The following is a 17,850-nucleotide window of genomic DNA, read 5'->3' as shown; positions in this document are numbered from 1 at the left end:
AAATGAATGCATTTTAATCATGCCATCTAATGGATTTTAGCCTTCTATGACTTCATAATATTAGGAAATGATTTGTGCAGTTTTAATGCTGAATATTTCAAGATTTGTCTGAAAAGCCTGACCCTGGGTTTCCTCATATAGAAGACATTGCCTATTGTTCTGTGTTTTAGGAAATTGAACTCCTTCTTTATTGCACACTAAAATCCATTTCTGAAACCCTGGAGCTGAAGAAACACCTTTGAAATAAAATATCTATCTATTTTGTGTGTTAGCAATAGGATATATTTGTATTTTATTATGATTTAAACTGCATTAAAGATTAGCTGACATCAGCATCATATGAAAAGAAAATCAAGAAAGATTAAGTCATTATGTTTTATACAGCTCTTCTAAACTCCATGAAGTGATTTCATGACTGGAATTGATGACCTTTTTAAAACAAGGCTCTTGGTGATCTTTAGTTGCATATGATTGTACCCCTATGTGTATCTAAGAAACTCAAGTATAAAAATGAAGAAATTACAATTATATTCTATATTCATGGCTAGAGATTGGATTAAACATAAAAAAAGATTACATATGTTATTGTCCTAAATTAAACTAAATTAATTTATACTAATTTGTCTTCTGACATCAGAGCTATTCTAATTGAAGGAAAAATTACATATTGTTTGTTTTCGACTGTTAATGTATGAGAATCTAACTGAATTTCTTTGTTAATATAGCTATTGAGGAACCCTGTTGCCATTTCCATTAGAGATGAGCGTTGTTCGACTCGAACTGTTCGCCAATCTCAAATTCGAGCTGTTTTGGGCGGTGTTCGAGCCGTTCGGCGAACACGAACGATTTGAGAAAAATTCGGCTGTTCGAGGTTATGTTCGATAACTGTTCGTGCACCAAAATCATAACAGGATTTTTTCTCAGTAATGATGAAAATTAATGTTAATACGCAGTTTGAGTGTACAGCGGGGCGGGGGGAGGGGCAGAGGATGGATCTCTGCAGGAATAATGAAGATCTCCATTTTTTTTTCTCTTTCCCGCATTTACAGTGGGGAGGTGCAATCTGTCAGCCTATCAGCAGCGCACACACGGAGCGAAGTGCTTTTTTTCACACAAGCAAGGGCATGTGTCATTGGCATTGTATGTCACATGTCCTTGCCCTATAAGACCCAGACATTTTCCCCGTCGCCACCATTTTCTCACTGCTGCAGCTGAGTGTTAGACGGCACCGCTGTTGCTGTGTGCGCTATACCTTGTTAATTTCAAGCCAATTTTCGCACAAATCTACAGATAGCTTGGGAGTCGGGAATAGTTGTGATTGCAGTCCTTTTAAGGACTAGGTTACAGCATTTCCTACGACTTTTATCAGGCAGGTCTGTGCTCTTAAATAGATAGGTTGTGGGAGTAAAGACTAATTGTAATTGCAGTAATTTTCAGGACTAGGTTACATCAGTTCCTATCAGTTTTTGCCAGGCAGGTCTGTGCCAGTGCTGTGCAAGTTTTTTTCACAGCATTTGGCTGAATCTAGCAAAGCTAATCCTTTTTGGCCTATTGCAGAGTGTGTTAGTCAGTGGAGTAGCCTATCTGTGTTTCAAGATATACCACCTGTGTATAGAATACCAATTTTTTTACTGCACCTAGTGAAGTAAAATCTTTTGGGCATAGCATCATTCTATTAGTCCATCTATACTGACCTCCATCAGGTTGCAAATTGAATATAATTTTTTTCTGCATCTAGCTCTGAAAAAATATTTGGGCTTCTAGCAGTGTGTGGGACTTGTTCTATTAGTCCATCTATACTGACCTCCATCAGGTTGCAAACTGAATATAATTTTTTTCTGCATCTAGCTCTGAAAAAATATTTGGCCTTCTAGCAGTGTGTGGGACTTGTTCTATTAGTCCATCTATACTGACCTCCATCACGTTGCAAATTCAAAATAGTTTTTTGTCTGCATCTAGCTCTGAAAAAATATTTGGCCTTCTAGCAGTGTGTGGGACTTTCTCTATTAGTCCATCTATACTGACCTCCATCAGGTTGCAAATTAAAAATAATTTTTATCTGCATCTACCTCTGAAAAAATATTTGGGCTTCTAGCAGTGTATGGGACTTGTTCTTTTAGTCCATCTATCCTGACCTCCATCAGGTTGCAAACTGAATATAATTTTTTTCTGCATCTAGCTCTGAAAAAATATTTGGCCTTCTAGCAGTGTGTGCGACTTTCTCTATTAGTCCATCTATACTTACTTCCATCAGGTTGCAAATTAAAAATAATTTTTATCTGCATCTAGCTCTGAAAAAATATTTGGCCTTCTAGCAGTGTGTGGGACTTTCTCTATTAGTCCATCTATACTGACCTCCATCAGGTTGCAAATTAAAAATAATTTTTATCTGCATATAGCTCTGAAAAAATATTTGGCCTTCTAGTAGTGTGTGGGACTTTCTCTATTAGTCCATCTATACTGACCTCCATCAGGTTGCAAATTAAAAATAATTTTTTGTCTGCATCTAGCTCTGGAAAAATATTTGGCCTTCTAGCAGTGTGTGGGACTTTCTCTATTAGTCCATCTATACTGACCTCCATCAGGTTGCAAACTAAATATATTTTTTTTCTGCATCTAGCTCTGAAAAAATATTTGGGCTTCTAGCAGTGTGTGGGATTTGTTCTATTAGTCCATCTATACTGACCTCCATCAGGTTGCAAACTGAATATAATTTTTTTCTGCATCTAGCTCTGAAAAAATATTTGGCCTTCTAGCAGTGTGTGGGACTTGTTCTATTAGTCCATCTATACTGACCTCCATCACGTTGCAAATTCAAAATAATTTTTTGTCTGCATCTAGCTCTGAAAAAATATTTGGCATTCGAGCAGTGTGTGGGACTTTCTCTATTAGTCCATCTATACTGACCTCCATCAGGTTGCAAATTAAAAATAATTTTTTGTCTGCATCTAGCTCTGAAAAATTATTTGGCCTTCTAGCAGTGTGTGGGACTTTCTCTATTAGTCCATCTATACTGACCTCCATCAGGTTGCAAACTGAATATATTTTTTTTCTGCATCTACCTCTGAAAAAATATTTGGGCTTCTAGCTGTGTGTGGGACTTGTTCTATTAGTCCATCTATACTGACCTCCATCAGGTTGCAAACTGAATATTATTTTTTTCTGCATCTAGCTCTGAAAAAATATTTGGCCATCTAGCAGTGTGTGGGACTTGTTCTATTAGTCCATCTATACTGACCTCCATCAGGTTGCAAACTGAATATAATTTTTTTCTGCATCTACCTCTGAAAAAATATTTGGGATTCCAGCTGTGTGTGGGACTTGTTCTATTAGTCCATCTATACTGACCTCCATCAGGTTGCAAACAGAATACAATTTTTTTCTGCGTCTACCTCTGAAAAAATATTTGGGCTTCTAGCTGTGTGTGGGACTTGTTCTATTAGTCCATCTATACTGACCTCCATCAGGTTGCAAATTGAATATAATTTTTTTCTGCATCTAACCCAGCTAATAGTTTTGGCCTAATACCACAGTTTGGCCACTCAGCTCTGCTCGGTTCCCATCCATTTTTTTTTTGTGCAAACAACTCCAGAGTTGTGAATTAGTTAACCACCAAAATGAGTGGAAAAAGGCCTGCTGCTGGTGGAAAGGGGAATATTCGTGTTGGGAAGGGGAAAAAAGGTTGTGTCCGTGGGGTAGGTGTTAAAGCAACAGTAACATCTGCAGAAGAAAGACCATCTTCCAGCCAAACAAAAATGTCTACTTCTTTTAGCGGACAATGCGATAAGATCCCTTTCTTATGGCCACGCCAATCGCTACAAATTCCAGATGAGGCACAAAAACAGCAGGTGCTTCAACGGATATCAAGTGTTCCTTTAAGTGGGCTCTCCTCCACATCAACTTCAACATCACAAATACTCCAGTCCTCAAAGGTGTCACCCCAATCGCACTTGCTTCCTCACAGCTCCCAAATCTCCAGCTGCCCGTCTGAGTATGAGTTAGAACAGATGGTTGAGTCTGCAGAGCTGTTTACTCATACTATAGCCTGGGAATCAGAGGTCGACTCCAGCGCTTCTGTGAATCCAGACGAGGAAATGATCTGCACTGATGCCCAGAATCTTTATGAGTCGGATCCAGGACCAAACGCAGAAGGTTCTGACCATAATGTAGACCCTCATTCCCAAACTGTAACTCCTGTTGGTGGAGACAATGAGGAAGATGATGATGAGACTCAAATACCTGATTGGAGCGACAACTTTAGTTTTTTGTCAGGGCAGGAACAGGTTGGCTCTGAGGACGATAGGTGTGATAACGCACAGGGTGATGATGATGAGGTTGGAGATCCCACTTACTGTCAACCCACAGTCAGCCAAGAGATGAGGTCAGCAGAGGAGGTGGAGGATGATACTAGTGAAGACGAGGTCAGGTTGCGCCTTCCTGGACAGAGACGTAGTACTGGAAGCATGTCAACAACTGCATCCTCAAACACAACTCTGCCTCTCACCACAAGTCGTGGTGGCTCTTCAGGTCGCATGGGTGCTAAGCCATGCATAGCCTGGGCATTTTTTCAGATCGATAAAGATGACCCAACTTGTTTTATCTGTAACATTTGTCAGCAAAAGCTAAGTAGAGGCCAAAAAATACATAGTTTGAGTACTTCATGCATGAACCGGCACATGGACATGAAGCATAAGTTGCAGTGGGAAGCTCACTGTGCTTCAATGCGGCCTAGCCGGCCGGGCCAACCACCGTCTGCCATATCTTGTGCATCCGCGGCCTCTTCATCCTCTGTGACTGGGGGGACCGCAGTCACACCTGTTTTGGGATGTAGACCTGCCACCTCTTTACACGCAACAGCCAGCGTGATTGGCAGGTCATCATTTTATTTGGATGTGGAAACAGCAGCTGGTGTTGAGCATTCTCTGACATCGAGAGCAACACCTTTGGATCAGGGCAAACTAACATGTCCGCCTGCATCTTCCTCACAGACCGGCAGTTTGCCGGGGACACCCTTCTCAACGCCGTCTAAGCACAACAGCCAGCCCTCGGTCCCTCAGATGTGGACAAGTAAAAGACCATTTCCTCCTAGCCATGAGAAAGCTAAGAGGTTGAATTTCACCATCTGCAAGCTCTTGGCTACAGAAATGCTGCCTTTCCGCCTGGTGGACACAGAGGATTTTCGAGACCTTATGTCCGTCGCAGTGCCCCAGTACCACATGCCCAGTCGGCACTACTTCTCAAAGAATGATGTGCCTGCGCTCCACCAGCATGTCGCACACAACATCACCGCTTCTTTGAGAAACTCTGTGTGTGACAGGGTGCATTTCACCACAGACCCTTGTACGAATAGGCATGGACAGGGGCGTTACATGTCACTGACTGGGCACTGGGTAACTATTGTGACAGCAGGACAAGGGGCTGCTGTCCAAGTCTTGCCTTCCCCACGAGTTGTGCGTCAATCCTCTTTATCTCAAAGTTCCTCCACTGCTTCTGCCTCCTCAACCTCCTCTCGGTCCTCCACCTGCACCCAAAGCCTGTCTGGTCATGCCACAAGCTTTCTAACTGCGCAGAAGGTATCCTGCACACCTCCTTACTATGCTGGCAGTAGGGCTCAACGTCATCAGGCGACAATGCTGCAAACCTGGGTGCGGCCCTTCGCCGGGGCAATGTCACACACGTGCCTTGTATGGCTCACGTGTTGAACCTGGTTGTCCAGCAATTTTTAGCCCGCTATCCCGGACTAGATGGCCTTCTGCAGAGGGCACGGTCGCTGTGTGTTCACTTCCGCCGTTCGCATCCCGCAGCTCAGCGACTTACATCTCTACAGAAGTCGTTGGGCCTGCCACTTCACCGGCTAAAATGCGATGTGCCTACCCAGTGGAACTCAACTCTGCACATGTTGCAGCGACTGTGGCAGCACCGACAAGCCCTGGTGCAATAAGTTCTGACGTATAGCCTGGGCCAACGAGATCCAGAGGTGGGGCAAATCACGCTGGAGGAGTGGTCTCAGATCAGGGACCTATGCACCCTTCTGCACAGTTTTGAAATGGCGGCGAAGATGTTTAGTGCTGACGATGCCATTATCAGCATGACTATTCCAGTGACTTGCATGCTGGAGCACATGTTAAACAGAATTCGGAGTCAGGTGGTGGCACAAGAGGAGGTGGAGGAAGTAGAGGAGGAGCAGTTGTATGCGGAAGGGCTAACATCTGCACGGTCCAGACGGTCGGGAGCACCAAGGCGGCAGGCATGTGAGGGTGGGGGAGATGGTTTTACCAGGTCGCATGGTAGCAGCCAAACTAGTGAGGAAGGTGCAGGAGCCCAGGAAGAAGTGGAGGATGAACTGATGGAAGACTCATCAGATGAGGGAGACCTTGATCACATTTCTGTTGTGCGAGGTTGGGGGAGAGGACAGAGGAAGGAAGCATGATTGTTACCTCGCCACCAACACAACAGAGACTTGGTGCTCCTGGATGCGCAACACACATGAGTGCCTTCTTGCTGCACTACCTGCAACATGACCCTCGAATTGTGAGAATTAGAAATAATCCTGACTACTGGGTTGCCACACTGTTAGATCCCCGGTACAAAAGTAAATTTGCAGAAATTATTCCTGCCATAGAAAGGGATGCACGCATGCAGGAGTATCAGCAGAGACTGTTGCAGAATCTTACATGTGCTTTTCCACAAAACACCAGTGGTGCACGTAGTGAATCTCACAGTTCCAACTTGCCAACCGTGGGACCGTCGAGTGTTCAGCACTCAAACCGTAACAGAACCACAGTATCTGCTGGTAACATCAATTTTGCAGAATCATTTCACCACTTTTTTAGCCCATCCTTTGCAAGGCCACAGGAGACAAGAAGTCTGACACATAGTCAACGCCTAGAGACGATGGTACAGGAGTATCTCCAAGTAAACATTGAAGCCACGACTGTGTCACTGGACCCTTGCTCTTTTTGGGCTTCCAATCTGGATAAATGGCCGGAGCTAGCCACTTACGCCTTGGAGATCTTGTCATGCCCCGCAGCCAGCATTCTGTCTGAACGTGTGTTCAGCGCTGCTGGTGGTGTGCTGACAGATAAGCGCACGCGGCTCTCCACTGATAATGTAGACAGACTCACGTTCATAAAGATGAACAAATCATGGATCCGAAACGACTTTTCTACCCCTGTGTCATCCTGGGGAGAGTAAAAGCTTGATGATTGGTTAAAATCACCTCACCAACCGTTTTAAGCTTTCAAATTACTAATCATGTTTATCTGTATCTTGGCTGGAAAATATTTTGGGCTTTGTAGCAGTGTGCAGCACTGATTCTATTAGGCCATCTATACTAAGCTCCACCTGATTTAAAATTAATAATAATTTTAGCTGCATCTAGCCCGGAAAATAATTTTGGGGCTCCGAGATGCGCAAGACACATAAGTGCCTTCTTGCTGCACTACCTGCAGCATGACCCTCATATTGTCAGAATTCGAAGTAATCCTGACTAGAGATGAGCGTTGTTCTACTCGAACTGTTCGCCAATCTCAAATTCAAGCTGTTTTGGGCGGTGTTCGAGCCGGTCGGCGAACACGAACAATTTGAGAAAAATTCGGCTGTTCGAGGTTATGTTCGATAACTGATCGTGCATCAAAATCATAACTGGATTTTTTCTCAGTAATGATGAAAATTAATGTTAATACGCAGTTTGAGTGTACAGCGGGGCGGGGGGAGGGGCAGGGGATGGATCTCTGCAGGAACAATGAAGATCTCCATTTTTTTTTCTCTTTCCCGCATTTGCAGTGGGGAGGTGCAATCTGTCAGCCTATCAGCAGCGCACACACGGAGCGAAGTGCTTTTTTTCACACAAGCAAGGGCATGTGTGATTGGCAGTGTATGTCACATGTCCTTTACCTATAAGACCAAGCCATTTTCCCCGTCGCCACCATTTTCTCACTGCTGCAGCTGCGTGTTAGACGGCACCGCTGTTGCTGTGTGCGCTATACCTTGTTAATTTCAAGCCAATTTTCGCACAAATATGCAGATAGCTTGGGAGTAGGGAATAGTTGTGATTGCAGTCCTTTTAAGGACTAGGTTACAGCATTTCCTACGACTTTTATCAGGCAGGTCTGTGCTCTTAAATAGATAGATTGTGGGAGTAAAGACTAATTGTAATTGGAGTCCTTTTCAGGACTAGGTTACATCAGTTCCTATCAGTTTTTGCCAGGCAGGTCTGTGCCAGTGCTGTGCAAGTTTTTTCAACAGCATTTGGCTGAATCTAGCAAAGCTAATCCTTTTTGGCCTATTGCAGAGTGTGTTAGTCAGTGGAGTAGCCTATCTGTGTTGCAAGATATACCACCTGTGTATAGAATACCAATTTTTTTACTGCACCTAGTGAAGTAAAATCTTTTGGGCATAGCATCATTCTATTAGTCCATCTATACTGACCTCCATCAGGTTGCAAACTGAATATAATTTTTTTCTGCATCTAGCTCTGAAAAAATATTTGGGCTTCTAGCAGTGTGTGGGACTTGGTCTATTAGTCCATCTATACTGACCTCCATCAGGTTGCAAATTAAAAATAATTTTTTCTTCATTTAGCTCTGAAAAAATATTTGGGCTTCTAGCAGTGTGTGGGACTTGTTCTATTAGTCCTTCTATACTGACCTCCAGCAGGTTGCAAATTGAATATAATTTTTTTCTGCATCTAGCTCTGAAAAAATATTTGGGCTTCTAGCGGTGTGTGGGACTTGGTCTATTAGTCCATCTATACTGACCTCCATCAGGTTGCAAATTAAAAATAATTTTTTTCTGCATCTAGCTCTGAAAAAATATTTGGGCTTCTAGCAGTGTGTGGGACTTGGTCTATTAGTCCATCTATACTGACCTCCATCAGGTTGCAAATTGAATAAAAAAAATTTCTGCATCTAGCTCTGAAAAAATATTTGGGCTTCTAGCGGTGTGTGGGACTTGGTCTATTAGTCCATCTATACTGACCTCCATCAGGTTGCAAATTAAAAATAATTTATATCTGCATCTAGCTCTGAAAAAATATTTGGCCTTCTAGCAGTGTGTGGGACTTTCTCTTTTAGTCCATCTATACTGACCTCCATCAGGTTGCAAATTAAAAATAATTTTTTTCTTCATTTATCTCTGAAAAAATATTTGGGCTTCTAGCAGCGTGTGGGACTTGTTCTATTAGTCCATCTATACTGACCTCCATCAGGTTGCAAATTAAAAATAATTTTTTTCTGCATCTAGCTCTGAAAAAATATTTGGGCGTCTAGCAGTGTGTGGGACTTGGTCTATTAGTCCATCTATACTGACCTCCATCAGGTTGCAAATTAAAAATAATTTTTTTCTGCATCTAGCTCTGAAAAAATATTTGGGCTTCTAGCAGTGTGTGGGACTTGGTCTATTAGTCCATCTATACTGACCTCCATCAGGTTGCAAATTAAAAATAATTTTTTTCTTCATTTAGCTCTGAAAAAATATTTGGGCTTCTAGCAGTGTGTGGGACTTGGTCTATTAGTCCATCTATACTGACCTCCATCAGGTTGCAAATTGAATAAAAAAAATTTCTGCATCTAGTTCTGAAAAAATATTTGGGCTTCTAGCGGTGTGTGGGACTTGGTCTATTAGTCCATCTATACTGACCTCCATCAGGTTGCAAATTAAAAATAATTTTTTTCTGCATCTAACCCAGCCAATAGTTTTGGCCTAATACCACAGTTTGGCCACTCAGCTCTGCTCGGTTACCATCCATTGTTTTTTTGTGCAAACAACTCCAGAGTTGTGAATTAGTTAACCACCAAAATGAGTGGAAAAAGGCCTGCTGCTGGTGGAAAGGGGAATAGGCGTGTTGGGAAGGGGAAAAAAGGTTGTGTCCGTGGGGTAGGTGCAGAAGAAAGACCATCTTCCAGCCAAACTAAAATGTCTACTTCTTTTAGCGGACAATGTGATAAGATCCCTTTCTTACGGCCACGCCAATCGCTACAAATTCCAGATGAGGCACAAAAACAGCAGGTGCTTCAACGGATATCAAGTGCTCCTTTAAGTGGGCTCTCCTCCACATCAACTTCAACATCACAAATACTCCAGTCCTCAAAGGTGTCACCCAAATCGCACTTGCTTCCTCACAGCTCCCAAATCTCCAGCTGCCCGTCTGAGTATGAGGTAGAACAGATGGTTGAGTCTGCAGAGCTGTTTACTCATACTATAGCCTGGGAATCAGAGGTCGACTCCAGCGCTTCTGTGAATCCAGACGAGGAAATGATCTGCACTGATGCCCAGAATCTTTATGAGTCGGATCCAGGACCAGACGCAGAAGGTTCTGACCATAATGTAGACCCTCATTCCCAAACTGTAACTCCTGTTGGTGGAGACAATGAGGAAGACGATGATAAGACTCAAATACCTGATTGGAGCGACAACTTTAGTTTTTTGTCAGGGCAGGAACAGGTTGGCTCTGAGGACGACGGGTGTGATAACGCACAGGGTGATGATGATGAGGTCGGAGATCCCACTTACTGTCAACCCACAGTCAGCCAAGAGATGAGGTCAGCAGAGGAGGTGGAGGAAGATGCTAGTGACGACGAGGTCAGGTTGCGCCTTCCTGGACAGAGACGTAGTACTGGAAGCACGTCAACAACTGCATCCTCAAACACAACTCTGCCTCTCACCACAAGTCGTGGTGGCTCTTCAGGTCGCATGGGTGCTAAGCCTTGCATAGCCTGGGCATTTTTTCAGATCGATACAGATGACCCAACTCGTGTTATCTGTAACATTTGTCAGCAAAAGCTAAGTAGAGGCCAAAAAATACATAGTTTGAGTACTTCATGCATGAACCGGCACATGGACATGAAGCATAAGTTGCAGTGGGAAGCTCAGTGTGCTACAATGCGGTCTAGCCGGCCGGGCCAACCACCGTCTGCCATATCTTGTGCATCCGCGGCCTCTTCATCCTCTGTGACTGGGGGAACAGCAGTCACACCTGTTTTGGGGCGCAGACCTGCCACCTCTTTACCCGCAACAGCCAGCGTGATTGGCAGGTCATCATTTTCTTTGGAGGTGGTAACACCAGCTGGTCTTGAGCGCTGTCCGACATCGATAGCACCACCTTTGGATCAAGGCAACCTAACATGTCCACCTGCATCTTCCTCACAGACCGGCAGTTTGCCGGGGACACCCTTATCAACCCCGTCTAAGCACAATAGCCAGCCCTCGGTCCCTCAGATGTGGACAAGTAAAAGACCATTTCCTCCTAGCCATGAGAAAGCTAAGAGGTTGAATTTCACCATCTGCAAGCTCTTGGCTACAGAAATGCTGCCTTTCCGCCTGGTGGACACAGAGGATTTTCGAGACCTTATGTCCGTCGCAGTGCCCCAGTACCAGATGCCCAGTCGGCACTACTTCTCAAAGAAAGGTGTGCCTGCGCTCCACCAGCATGTCGCACACAACATCACCGCTTCTTTGAGAAACTCTGTGTGTGACAGGGTGCATTTCACCACAGACACTTGGACGAGTAGGCATGGACAGGGGCGTTACATGTCGCTGACTGGGCACTGGGTAACTATGGTGACAGCAGGACAAGGGGCTGCTGTCCAAGTCTTGCCGTCCCCACGAGTTGTGCGTCAATCCTCTTTATGTCATTTTTCCTCCACTGCTTCTGCCTCCTCAACCTCCTCTCGGTCTTCCACCTGCACCCAAAGCCTGTCTGGTCATGACACAAGCTTTCTAACTGCGCAGAAGGGATCCTGCACACCTCCTTACTATGCTGGCAGTAGGGCTCAACGTCATCAGGCGGTTTTTACATTGAAATGTCTGGGAAATGTGAGTCACACAGCTGAGGAGTTGTGGTCAGCTCTGGAGAACCAATTTCATGAATGGTTGTCTCCACTGGACCTGAAACCAGGGAAGGCCGTGTGCGACAATGCTGCAAACCTGGGTGCGGCCCTTCGCCGGGGCAATGTCACACACGTGCCTTGTATGGCTCACGTGTTGAACCTGGTTGTCCAGCAATTTTTAGCCCACTATTCCAGACTAGATGGCCTTCTGCAGAGGGCACGGTCGCTGTGTGCTCACTTCCGCCGTTCGCATCCCGCAGCTCAGCGACTTACATCTCTACAGAAGTCGTTGGGCCTGCCACTTCACCGGCTAAAATGCGATGTGCCTACCCGGTGGAATTCAACTCTGCACATGTTGCAGCGACTGTGGCAGCACCGACAAGCCCTGGTGCAATACGTTCTGACGTATAGCCAGGGACAACGAGATTCAGAGGTGGGGCAAATCACGCTGGAGGAGTGGTCTCAGATCAGGGACCTATGCACCCTTCTGCACAGTTTTGAAATGGCGACGAAGATGTTTAGTGCTGACGATGCCATTATCAGCATGACTATTCCGGTGATTTACATGCTGGAGCACATGTTAAACAAAATTCGGAGTCAGGTGGTGGCACAAGAGGAGGTGGAGGAAGTAGAGGAGGAGGAGTTGTATGCGGAAGGGCTAACATCTGCAAGGTCCAGACGGTCGGCAGCACCAGGGCGGCAGGCATGTGAGGGTGGGGGAGATGATTTTACCAGGGCGCATGGTAGCAGCCAAACTAGTGAGGAAGGTGCAGGAGCCCAGGAAGAAGTGGAGGACGAACTGATGGAAGACTCATCAGATGAGGGAGACCTTGATCACATTTCTGTTGTGCGAGGTTGGGGGGAGAGGACAGAGGAAGGAAGCATGATTGTTACCTCGCCACCAACACAACAGGGACTTGGTGCTCCTGGATGCGCAACACACATGAGTGCCTTCTTGCTGCACTACCTGCAACATGACCCTCGAATTGTGAGAATTAGAAATAATCCTGACTACTGGGTTGCCACACTGTTAGATCCCCGGTACAAAAGTAAATTTGCAGAAATTATTCCTGCCATAGAAAGGGATGCACGCATGCAGGAGTATCATCAGAGACTGTTGCAGAATCTTACATGTGCTTTTCCACAAAATACCAGTGGTGCACGTAGTGAATCTCACAGTTCCAACTTGCCAACCGTGGTCTGTATGGAATTGTTCAATAAAGGGCCCAAAATTAAGATAACATAGATGGGAGAGGTCTCTATGAATAGGAATTCCTAAGTATTTGATACCCTGTGAGGGCCAGGCAAAGGGAAAGTTGGACTGGATGGAATCCTATATGGATTTAGGGAGGGAGACATCGAGGGCCTCAGACTTCGCTGCATTGATTTTAAAATTTTACCATATAACAAAGTGATCTATTTCAGCTATAACAGCATGGATGGATATAGTGATTGAGTGATATATATTAGGACATCATCAGTAAATATAGAGCACTTGTACTCGGTGCCTCCCACCTCAATCCACCGAATATTGGGGTTATGGCGAATTGATGAGAGCAGGTGCTCCGTCACTAGGATGTATAAGAGAGGGGACAGAGGACATCCCTGCCTTGTCCCATTGGTGATTGTGAAAGGTGATGAAAATGTTCTGATGCACCCCCTGGGCCTTGGGACACCCGGAGCCAGACTCTTTTTGGTGGATGCTGGTGGTTGTAGTCTCCGTGGCGGCGACCCGGTTCCGTGGCTCAGGGCGGTCAAACCAGTGGCGGAACTATTTATGTGGTTTTGATGTTAAAATGTCCGACTACGCCACCCGTGGATTGCGGTCAGAGTGAACAGCCGCTGCAGGGCAGACTGCTGAGGCTGGTGTTGAGGGTGCAGCAGAGCGTAGCATAACTCCCCACGGGAGGAGTATAGCCTCTGGGCAGTGTATGCGGAGGATGGGGGTGATGGTGCAGGGCAGCAGCAGTAACGACACGGAGTCAGTGATGCAGTCCTGGGCCTTTTCTCACAGTTCTTATTATCCAGACCACGTCTGCAGGTAGCGGCTGCCCACGTCGTACTGTGCACACCAGGTGAGGGGCTCAGACAACTCCCAGATAACTTTGGAGCTCTTCACAGGACCCCCTTTGTGTGTCCTTTGTCTGGCCTTTCTTACCCACCTTTCTGTCCGGCTGCCTCGGGCCTCCTCTTGGTAAACTTGACGCCAGTTTCCATGACCCTATGTGGTGCCTTCCTAGCTGGTGTAGCGAGGGGCTGCGCCACATAAAATGTCACAGCCTCCGTATTGCGATACAGGGCCGTGATTTTGGCTATAAAAGGGTCCCCTAGACCCCTACCCCAAGCTTTTTAAGAGAATCATATATGGCGTGCCAGGAGACTCTATGGAATGCTTTCTCAGCATCCAACGAGAGTATCTAATTACAAATTTTTAACTGCATCTAGCCCAGGAAATACTTTGTGCCTAGTAGCAGTGTCTGCTAGTCAGCGGATTATCCCGGCTGTTAAGCAAGCTACACCACCTGTAGTTTGGACACTTAATTTTTTCAAAGGAAATGCTTCGGGACCACGGGATACTCAATGAAGAGCATCAGGAGGCACCCCAAGGCATAGGGGCTGGGACTGGCAGTAGGATGCCTTGCGGTGGACAGCCGAGCTCGTTCCTTATAAAAGCTTTTTAACTGCAGCAGCTTTAGTGGACGCTACTGGAGCTGGAATTACGCGGCTGCTGGCATGAGACTTACCCTCCAATAGATCCTTGTAAATGGATTTAAAGTGTATTCATTCAAATTAGAGAGACAATTTAAATTAAAAAGCTTAGAGCTGCCTCCACCACAGGAGGGCTCGCTCGACCCACCAGCGGACAGGCACCAGTATTGGGAGAGGGGGGCAGGCCGTCAGGGTTCACCGCGGCTCTGGCACAAACCCGGCGATACGGAGGTGGCATGGGCAGGAGCGGACTGGCCCTGTCGGCTTCTCACTTTTTGGATTTTAGAAGGGCTTGACAAGCCTATATCTGTGTCTCCCCCTCCTTTTACTCCTCCACCTCTTTTCTTTTCGCATGACTATATGTACTTGTCACTTTTCCATGTGTTAGTTGTGTCTTCTGAGCAGTTTGTCAGCTTTTGGACACCTTTGAAGGTGTTTTCTATGTGTTTCTATGTGTTTTTGTTTGCCTGCCATTGGTTTTAACGGTGTTCGAAGGTGTTCGACGAACAGTTCGACGAACAGTTAGGCGAACACACAGGTGTTCGATGAACCGAACCGAACTCGAACACTACAGGGGTGGCTCAACACTAATTTCCATTACATTTGATATGAAGATTAGCAATATTCTGGTTGCCAAATGGAAGAAATCTGTCATGACTCTAAGAGGCAAGCGGTTCAAAATGGCTGTCTTGGACAGACTTGGCACAAGTCACTCCATCTGTCAGATTCTAGAAGAACTCCAATCTTTGCCCTTTTACCCCTTTACAGGGATCAGATCTACAATGAGGTCCAGTCCAGATTGCTTCCACGGAATGGCTGCAGTCTGAAGGAGCGAACAAGGGGCAGGAAGGTTCATCAAGCAGGGTCAGAGCCAACAAGTCACGTCAGGAACAGAATTGTAAGTCAAGAGGATGGTCAAAATATACATCAATGTCCGAAAACAGGAGCAATCAGGAATTTGGCAGAAGCAAGGACTAGAGCACAAGTCAGGTAGCAAAACAAATTGACTAGCAGTGGAAGTCAGAGACCCAGGGGTTTAAATAGCAGGCAGCCCCATCAAAGACTCTTAAACAGGATTAATAAAAAAAATCAGACAATTAATCCCATACTTGCCTGATCTAAAACTCTCAGGAATTAAACAGGACTGATGATGTCATGCATCGCCTGCAAAAATGTGTGGCGCAGCTTAGCATTCAATGCAGTGACTAGCATAGATGTTACAAAATCATGATGAAGACTGCTCTTATATGATTTCAGCATACGTCGAAGGACTGGAAGCCCTTAAACGTATTGCACGATAGTTTTGGCAAAACATCATGGCTTCCGTGTAGCTTGTAAATATGTGTAATCAGTTAAAATTGCCTCTTGTATCTAAACTTCAGTTTGATGTCATAAATATTTAGGATTCATTGATAAGTTGGCTCTTTAGGCCCGGTTTAGGAGAGCTTATGTAAAATTGACCATTTTTCATCCAGAATGGCGCCATTAAACCTCAGACACGGGGGGCACAAGTTAAGTCCAACAATTCCCTACATTTTCTCTTCAGCAGCTTAACCCACTCTGCATGGCTATTTATACTGAAACATTAAGTGCAGTAGTCTAATGAGTACCTCCTAAGCACTGCAACAAAGTACTCATTTTATAGTAAGCACAACTATTACACTGCCACGGGATAATTTACTTCAGCTAATCAGCAAGAAGAAACCTGAAGAGGCTGAACCAGGGAGCCAACCCTGTCAGTACATGGAGAGCTGCTTGAGAGCAGCAGTGTCTTTTTCTTGCACAAAATAACTACAGTGCTGCTTACTGCTCACCATTATTGGCACCCCTTCATTTTTCTCATAGACTGCTATAAAGTTAAATTCTCAGGACTTTTTAATTGGTCGGTGGTCCAAAATAATACAACAATAAAACATTGTTTTTCAATTTCCATTTTGAAAGTTTAAAGAAGAAACAGAATTAACAACATGTGCAGCAGTAAAGGCACCCCTAATTAATACTTTGTTGCACACCCTTTGGCATTGATGACCGCCTCCAAATGTTTCTTGTAGCCATCTATAAGCTTCTTGCACTTCTCAGCTGGAATTTTCTCCCACTCTTCCTTTGCAATTTGTTCCAGCTCTTGAATGTTTGCAGGGTTCTTTTTCCCAATGGCAGAATTCAGCTTGCCCCAAAGTTTTTTAATAGGATTGAGGTCAGGTCATTTTAAAATAGTCATTTTTTTAATTTTCAACAGTTTCTGTGTTTTTTTGGATGCATGCTTTGGGTCATTGTCTTGCTGGAGGACCCATGATCTTCGACTAAAACCAAGTTTTCTTACGCTTGGTAGGTGTAACATCCCTGGCGGTGTGCTTGCATAGTGCACCACCCCCCACTATGTAAGACCACAATCTTACCCATCAGTCCAGCCTACAAACCTTGCTCCAGTTCATGCTGTGTGCATGTCTCTTGTCTGATTGCTTAGGGCGGCGGCCCGGTTACATCCTGATTCTTATAGCTGCTGTGGGCGCGCTCCTAATGCGCGCTCCTAATGACTCACAGCCTATTGCTGTGAGTCACTGGATATTTAAACCCCATCCACCCCGAAGGAGGGGCCTGAGCAACACCTTCACTCAGTTTGTCCTTGCAACTGAATTGCAAGGTCCTGTCCTGTTTCTTGTCTGTTTCTGCCACCCTGGGGGCTGCATACCCCGGCCTGTTATCTTTGACTTCTAGTCTGTTTCCGCCACTCTGGGGGCTGCATACCCAGACCTGTTATCTCTGACTTCTAGTCTGTTCCGCCACTCTGGGGGCTGTATACCCAGTCCTGTTACCTGTGACTTCTAGTCTGTTTCTGCCACCCTGGGGGCTGTATACCCAGGCTCGTTCTTGTATCTAGTTGCAGTATCAGTTCCTGTCTGAACTGTCTCCTAGCCTGTTACCTGTTTGTCTCTTTGTCCGTACATTCTCTTTTCCTGCAGTATCTGAACCTGCACCTAACTCCAACTCGTTGACTCTGTACTTCTGTTTGTGAGCTTTGTGTCTACTACTTCATAGTAAGTACCTTGTGTGTATCTGGTTCTGCTTGTCCCTTTTCCCTTCCTCAGTATCTTCTTCCTGTGTTCTAGTCATCTTCCTGTTTTTTCCAGTCTATTCCATGTAAACAGAGCCCTGTCCTCTCTGCCTGCACCTTCAGCCCTGTTTGGCTCTGCTTGCTCATCGCACCAGCGGTTTCTCTCTGCTCTGACTTTCCCACCACTCCGGCGGCTTCCCTCTGCTCTGCCTTACCCACCGCTCCGGCGGCTTCTCTCTGCTCTGACTTGCCCACCGCTCC

Source organism: Phyllobates terribilis, unplaced genomic scaffold, assembly GCF_046119375.1.
Source record: "Phyllobates terribilis strain yellow unplaced genomic scaffold, ASM4611937v1 Scaffold_7__3_contigs__length_470593459, whole genome shotgun sequence".
Classification (NCBI taxonomy): domain Eukaryota; kingdom Metazoa; phylum Chordata; class Amphibia; order Anura; family Dendrobatidae; genus Phyllobates; species Phyllobates terribilis.
The sequence above is the reverse complement of the archived record's forward strand: the minus strand, read 5'-3'. Positions refer to the sequence as shown.